The sequence below is a fragment of the Sinocyclocheilus anshuiensis genome, unplaced genomic scaffold, assembly GCF_001515605.1.
Source record: "Sinocyclocheilus anshuiensis isolate Anshui unplaced genomic scaffold, SAMN03320099.WGS_v1.1 scaffold990, whole genome shotgun sequence".
Classification (NCBI taxonomy): Eukaryota; Metazoa; Chordata; class Actinopteri; order Cypriniformes; family Cyprinidae; genus Sinocyclocheilus; species Sinocyclocheilus anshuiensis.
The window spans coordinates 1,694,622-1,702,758 of NW_015539926.1; positions in this window are offsets into that span (position 1 = coordinate 1,694,622).

The following is an 8,137-nucleotide window of genomic DNA, read 5'->3' on the forward strand; positions in this document are numbered from 1 at the left end:
CCAAAGATGAACAAAGGTCTTGCGGGTTTGGAAAAACATGAAGCACATAAATGACAAAACTGAGTTTAAATAAACTTTAAATATATTGTTTCTACATATAGTCAACAACTTTAATGGATACTTTTATATTTCACCAACGATTTTAATTTGATTGTTCTTTCCCTCACTAAAGCCGTCAAGCACACAGATTTATACGTTTCTTTTTGACCGATTTTCAAATACCTTTTTGCCCTTCAAATAAAAAAATTGCAATGATGTGATTCACATCATAGCTGATTTTCTTAGTGCATGGCTTATATAACTCTTTAATAAATTTTTAAAACATCCTTATGGGAAACATGAATGGAAAAATTGCTTTGCTGATGAAGCCAACGCTGGGCGGCAATTAACACAACAAACGCAACTGGCAGCATGTGGCGTCTCATTTATCAAATGCCTGTCATTATTGCAAATAATCATCCAGTCATTATTGCTAAATAAGCCTTCTCAGGTGTTTATTTGGTGACAGTGACTGGCTGACTGTAGGTTATCTCTTACATATCTTTCTTTAAAATCACTCTATGGCTAAACATCCGTTACGTTACATTTCGTTTTCTTATTCCCTAGCTTGGAGGCATTAATCATCATCTTTATGAACTTTCTTTACATGCATCTCAGACCACTTTTGTCTCAAGTGTTATTGCATAAAGAACAGACTTGAGAGTTTTCTGTCTGTGTTGCTGAAGTCTGGTAAACACTGATTGTGCATGAGGACTCTTGAAGGCGATGTTTCACGTCAACACTCCGGAGGGTCAGCAGGCTAATGAGACAGTGTAATCACAGAAGAATAATTACAGAATCCCTCACCTCATGAGGTTATGAAGTTATGAACACAACCCCTTTAGGATTTCACATCAGTTGTGAATTAGGGATCCTACGGATTATAAATGCTTTCTCAGAGCGAGAAGAGGGTTTCCAGCTTTCAGTCTGAACAGCAATGAGTAACGGTGGAGCTGTGATTGGGGACGGTCATGAATTTATAAGTGTGGCTCTTAAAATTTAAAACAAGCTCTTGAAATGTTATGGGTACAATGAAATTGCAAATGACTAGAAGCAGTGAATGATGTTTTTATACAGAAAATGCAAACAAAACTATAGTAATCATGTTTCAAAAAGAAAAAAGGGCTAATTGGATAAAAATCTGCTTTGGTAAGGATCAAAGGATTGTTCCGAGGCATAAATATATATGTATATATAATACAGTATATAATTATAAGTTATATATATATATATATATATACAGTGGTGTGAAAAAGTTTTTGCCCCCTTCCTGTTTTTTTAATTGTTTGCATATTTGTCACACTTAAAAGATTCAGATCATTTTGTATTTACTTGCATTATCTTTGCGTAATATTAAAATTGGTTTGATGATCTGAATCTTTTAAGTGTGACAAATATGCAAAAAATAAAAAAAACAGGAAGGGGGCAAAAACCTTTTCACGGCACTGTATATAAAGTAAAAATATTTTAATATATACATATAATGAAAGTTAAATGGGGACTTACACTGCATATAAAAACAGTTGAAACATTCTTCAAAATATCTTTTGTTTCACAGAAGAAAGAAAGTCATACAGGTTTGGAACAACATAAGGGTGAGAAAAATGATGACTGAATTTTCTTTTTTTTTGTGAACTATTCCTTTATCTGGGGAGCTGATCGAGACAAACTCTTTGTAAACAGCATTCTTCGGTATTTCCTGTACAAACAGTAAAAATCAAATCCTCTGTGAAGTTTGATTTAGCTGACCCGTTTAAAACCAGACAAAGCCAAAAGAGCGAGGGGACATCTAATTTTCTTCTTTTCTATCCCATGAGCCTCTCTGCTTGTTTACGAGTGTTATTTGCATCTGTACTGGGGAACGGCTCTCAGGACAGCGCTGCAAAGGCACGTAAATGAATCCCATAATGAATGTGCTGCATTAATGATGGGTTTACTTCTAAATTAGATGCTCTTAATTAAAAGTGTTCAAGGTGCCTTTATGACTGGAGTGCATAGAAAAGAAATGGTAATCTGAATAAATCACAAACTTGCAGCATGCTGGTGGTTTTGATAGATCTCCCTGCTAAGAACGGCTTAAATGAAGCAGAAAGATATGTGTTAGAGCTAATGATTATCATTAGAGGAACCTTCGATTCAGTCCACCGCAGTTTCTCTCGTAGTTCGTCCAGGCGTATGATAGTTGACCGTTTCTGGGAAATTTTGTTAGGTTTGACATTTTATTGCCACAGTAAGGGGAAGGGTAATGACATTATCAAGTCTGGCCAGTGCTGAAAAGGATTTTTAATAAACTCTATAGACCAGTAGAGGGTACAGAGTCATAGGCTGCCCAATAATTATAACAATAAATGTGCTATTTAGTATTAAAAAGGAGAGGTCAAATGTCACTATTCCACTGATAATAGCCACCAATTTCACAAAGAAAAGGGCTGCAGCTCAACCGCTAGGTCTCAGTTATAAATCCGATCATCTTACACTGCAAAAAAGAATTTTAATCAGTCGTTTTTGTCTTGTTTTCCAGTAAACTCCTGTACTTTTTAAATATTAATAATAACTATTATTAATAAATAATAATTGGCATTATTGTTTTCAGAAAATATATCTTGGAAGTTCATTTTTTCTTAAATCATTGACCATTTTTGCATTGTTTTCACCATATATCTAACAAAACCTAGCAAGGGTTATGATTAAATCAAAACCAAAGGGGTAAGAAAAATGAATATTCTCTTAAATCACATCATTCACTATTTTGCTAATCAATTACATATATGATAAATTAGATATATTTTCTGGAAAACAAGACAAAACACTGAAAAGGAAAATGATTTTGCCACATAAGCCTAAAAAATCAATTGAGTTAACTTTTACCATTGATATCAATGTATAGATGAGGCATTGAGTTTGGAGGGTTTAGATTTTCCAGCAGACTGATTCATTTTAAGACTAGAACACAGAGCAGAAAAACATATCTACTGGTTAAAGTTGCTCATCAAAGGCAAATAGCTTGAAAGCAAACACGGAGTCTGGTGCATTTTTTTTTTAGATGTACAACATATCAATCTCAGGTATTGCAGTGTAAAAAGGGTGATAGGGGAGTCAATTAGTTCTCATAATTACTAAAAGGCCTTCAGTACAAAGCTAATTGATTTTCCATCTAATGAGTGCAGCGGTAATGAACCTGAAATGGTGGTTGTAGGCTTTATATATAAAAAAAAAAACCGAGGACAGAATGTTTTTGGGGGGTTTGGGTTAATGCTCTCATGATCATATATTTCACTGAGGAGAGAGCTTTCAGACCTTCTTATCATCCATTCAACGATTTAATGACAAACTATAATCAGGAACATTCTTGAGAGTTGAGTCGGGTTTATAATATAATTGTTCACTGTGACTGCTGAAATGAATATAGGTAAAATCTGTGATTTTGTGATGGCAGGTTGAAAATGATACATTTTTAATTAGGAATTCTAATTAGCTTTTAAAAAAATGATACAATGCGAGTAAATGAGTCTGGAATACACGAAAGCCTTTTTACAGATTCATTTATTTTAATCAGTCTTAAGTCTGTTGATGAAAACAAATTTTCCTCACTTCTCAACTTTAAAGTGTAATTTGCAATTTCAAGGTAGGTCATGTCATATAAATAAATGCATTCGTGAGACGCTCTCAGTTTTTCTAATGCTGTAACCTAATTTCCACTTGATACATGTGCATTGTTTTAGTCAAGTCTAAAAACCTTTATTGATGTAAAACCAGAGCTGGGGCCACAACATGGACACTTTGTTGGATTTATTGATGTTAGCAAGCTGAGTAGTTCAAAGCGTGAAGTTTCAGGAAACAACTAATGAACCTTACAGACCCAGACTTAAACCTTAAAATATGAAAATACATGATAAAATATGACTTATTCTTATACGATGACAATGTAAACAAAGAGTGAATATGTAGTACCATAACCATATAAATATTTATTGTGTTTATACCATTCAAAAGTTCACTTGGGTCAGTAAGATTGTTAATGTTTTTGGAGAAGTTGACAAGGCTGCATTTATTATTGAAAAATACAATAAAAATAATTATACTGAGAAGTATTATTACAATTTAAAATGTTTTTAAAATGTAATTTATTCCTGTGCTTCAAGGCTGAATTTTCAGCATCATTACTGCACTTTTCAGTGTCACATGGTCTTTCAAAAATCACTCTAATATGCTAATTTGCTGCTCAAGAAATATTTCTTATTATTATCAATGTTGAAAACAGTTGTGCTGCTTAATATTTTTGTGGAAGCTATGGTTCTTTTTTTTTATTTTTTTTTTAGGATTTTTTGATAAACAAAAAGTTCAAAAGAACAGCATTTTTAAAACTTCTCTGTTGTTTTATATTCTTTAAAAAATACCGTACCGTAGATTGTTATTATTTATAATACAACATATAGTTAACATACAGTTGTGCCCCTAAATTGTGGACGTCAATTCCATCATGAACAACAATTTTGGCCTTAAAAAATATGTATCAAAAATTTGTGTACTTGTGTATGAACATGAAATTCTTCTAAAGCAAATTATACAAAAAATGAGAAAATATTTTCAACATTGCCAAGGATGCATAAAATGCTAGCTATATATATATAAAGTAGCACTTGAAAGTATACATTCACAAGTAAATCCATTGTTTATACTAAAATATCAGTGGGCTCAGAAAACACTGGGGTTGTAATTCAGTCTTCTGTCATGTGGTTTGTATTGAATTGGAAGCGGCAGCATGTTCAGCTCTAATCCACTGGCTCTGCTGCACATGCATGTAAAGAACGCATTACTCCTGTCTCAGCGCTGTGGCACTCCATCAGTGGGACTGTGATTTATGACACCCAGCCTTTCCAGTTGGCTTTAATCCCGCCATTTACTTGCAGGTTTGTGCACAGCCTCAGGTTTTCATCTTATCCGACACACATTCAGACCGATCCACGCGAACTGGGACCAACCGCCTCTCTAAAACATCCTCCGGTTTGACATGAAGTCCACGGAGACTGGGCCTGAATATTATCAGCATCCTTCTCTGTGCATTCAATGTCTTTAATGATATGAATATGAGAGGAAAAACATCCCCTCCCGTAGAGAGAGGCCATGGAGTTTCTATTTAGAGACGTGTTTAATTAGATGTTGACTCTGAGTGTAATGCTCAGAGGCTAGAGATTAGTACACGGTATTTATTCTAAATGTACAGAAGATGGACATTACATCATTATGCTTCTGGGGTTCAGACAAGTGCGGGAAGCTCCAAATAAATAATTATGCGCTATTGACTGTTTGCAGAGAGCTGGTGTTGGTTTTGTCTCTGGGCGCTCTTCTGGTGCAATTACGAGACCAACTGTTGACTAGGGGCATATATATAAACACATTTATTCCACTAGTGGAAGAAATAAATGAATGGTGTTAAAAATGTTTATTTGGGCTAGGCCAGCTCTGTGAATACCCAAATTTAGACTTCTGAAATGAAGGCAATCTCCCCCTCATGTCGCTCCAAACTGGTACTTCTGTGGAACAGATTACAGTTTTTTCTTATTTGATGAAAGCTATTTTGGATCCCATTGACTTTCATAGTATGGACAAAAAAACACTGATACATTTTTCACCAGAAGAAAGCCAGCCGCTCTCAGAAAAAAAGGTACATTACTGGGGCAGTACCTTTTTAAAAGGTACTAAATTGCACCATTCAGGTACTAATGTGTACCATTTAGGTATAAAATGTACAATTTAGGTAATAATATGTATCTTTAAGGTATATGCAGTCTTTAGGGATAAATACAGTACAAAGGTGTGCTTTTTGAAAAGGTACCACCCCAGTGACAGCTTTTGTACCTTTTGTTCTGAGAGTGTATGGATTTGGAATGACATAAGGATAAACTAACAGAATTTAAATGTTTTTTGGGTGAACTATCCCAGCTGGGTCTTATTGTTCATAATATGTAACTCGTATGCAGCATTTAGAGGTACAGAAATGTACTTCGAAACATACAATATGGACACTGACAGCATCTAAACATAAGCAGTATTACATATTTACAGCTATGGAAATAATTGTTTTTCTTTATATCATATCCTTTAGATCCCTTAACCCTATCACAAACCTAAAAATGATAATTTTTCAACAATATAAAAAACAGGTGGAAAAATCTACAGTGACTGTTTTTAATTACACTATATCATTATGTAGATAATGGTCTATCTGTGTTAATGCGATTGATCTCTTCATTATCATTAATATTATAGAATCAACAAAAAGTTAGGTGTAATTGGATATATATATATATATATATATATGTTTTTTTTGGCATCACTTCCAATCAAGCAGTAATTATCATTTTATGCCAAAAGTTAGAAAATATAATTTCATTGCCAATATTTAGGATTCAAAATGCTATAGCTTAGAAATTTTCTTTAGCAAGATGGAGTTGGTCACTTTATTCAAAAGTGGTTTAATTTTAAAGGTTAAACTGCACAATAATCATAAAAAGATAATTCCACAGGACTACGTTTACTTTTATTATATATATCCTTTATATGTTTGAGACTAAAATATAGTATTTGAAAATGTACATGACTCACCAGTAATCAAGACTAGTCCTGTCCATATTTTATATATTAAAATATCAGAGGGCTCAGAAAACAGAACATAATTCAGTCTTCTGTCAATGCAGCTACCAATAAATACAATTAAAAACAATGAATTAATTCCATGAATTAAATATTATAGATTAAATAAGAACATTTGTACGTGTAAAGTTTTGATTTATGTTTTAGATTTATGCAATAGGCCTATGTCAGTATTGTATGTGTTGGTGTCTATGCAAATACATATGGAAGAATTGCATTTGACCTAAAACACATACAAATACTCAAGGTCACGTTGACTATCCGTTTAAAAAAAGTTAAAAGAGATGCTGCCTGTAGATAACTTCTCAGTGTTACTGTAAAAAATGAGTGCTTTACACATGATCTGATATCATATTTTATAATATTTATTTTTTCATCCACTGCCTGGGGGACAAAACACCCTGGCCATATTCCTAAATTGAGCAGCTTCATAGAAAGTGACAGGAAGAGAAAAGTAATGGAGATATTAAACCTTCTTTCTCTCCATGTGTGCTGTGGTCATTAGACCCGAGCTTAAGCGTCTCATTGTTGAATCTGGCAATAAAGCGTTTGGTGAAGAAGTGAGGAAAATAGCCTCTGGTTCAGACTCACTCACAGCATCGCTTGCGATTAGGCCATAAGTCCTTATACCGTCTGGGCAGGTGGTGATAACACAGTAATTGCTGACGTTCAGAGGAGCCGTGCTTCCTCATTTTGGAATAATATCAGCTCTGCCATCATTCATTGGTCACCATTCAGTCAAAATAAGATGGATTGACCAATCATTGCCTCATGCAAGGACATTGTCATCTCAGCGGATGAGGTCAAATGAAATCATCAGAGGACGGTGAAATGGATATAGCCAGCCCTGAGTATGAGATTTTTATTTTTATTTTATTAATCGTGCATAAGTGCTGTTGGACTTGTCAATGCAAAAGAGACCTAAACTGTATGACAGACATTCAGAACTACTGGCATCCCTAGCATATATTGTTATGTGGCTCATATTGGTCGACATACTAATTTTGCAATTTTCCACAGGGTTGGAAAACAGGTAAATTCACCTTCCCTCAGCGGACAGGCTGACCTACATAATCAGAGGTAAAATTTACACCTCACTGGCTCGCTCTTTCTGCAGGTTAATACAATCATTGTAGAAAAAAGAAAAGAAAAATGCAGCCCGGCATAGTGGTCTCTACCTTCATACATTACATTACACTGAAAATATTCTTCATATAAATGACTTCATATTGAGTTTCCATTTCACTGATTTGCTGAAGAAAAACACATATCAACTCAGTGCTCATATGTGTGCTGCTGCTTTGATATCCTCCTGCTACATACATTGTATAAAATTATAAGTTGTGAAACTTTCAAGGTCAGTATAATAGTACAGTACAGCGCTCAATACTTTGTTTAGCAAATGTAGGCCTTATAAGAGGGTTTTTCCACGATAAAAGTTTGA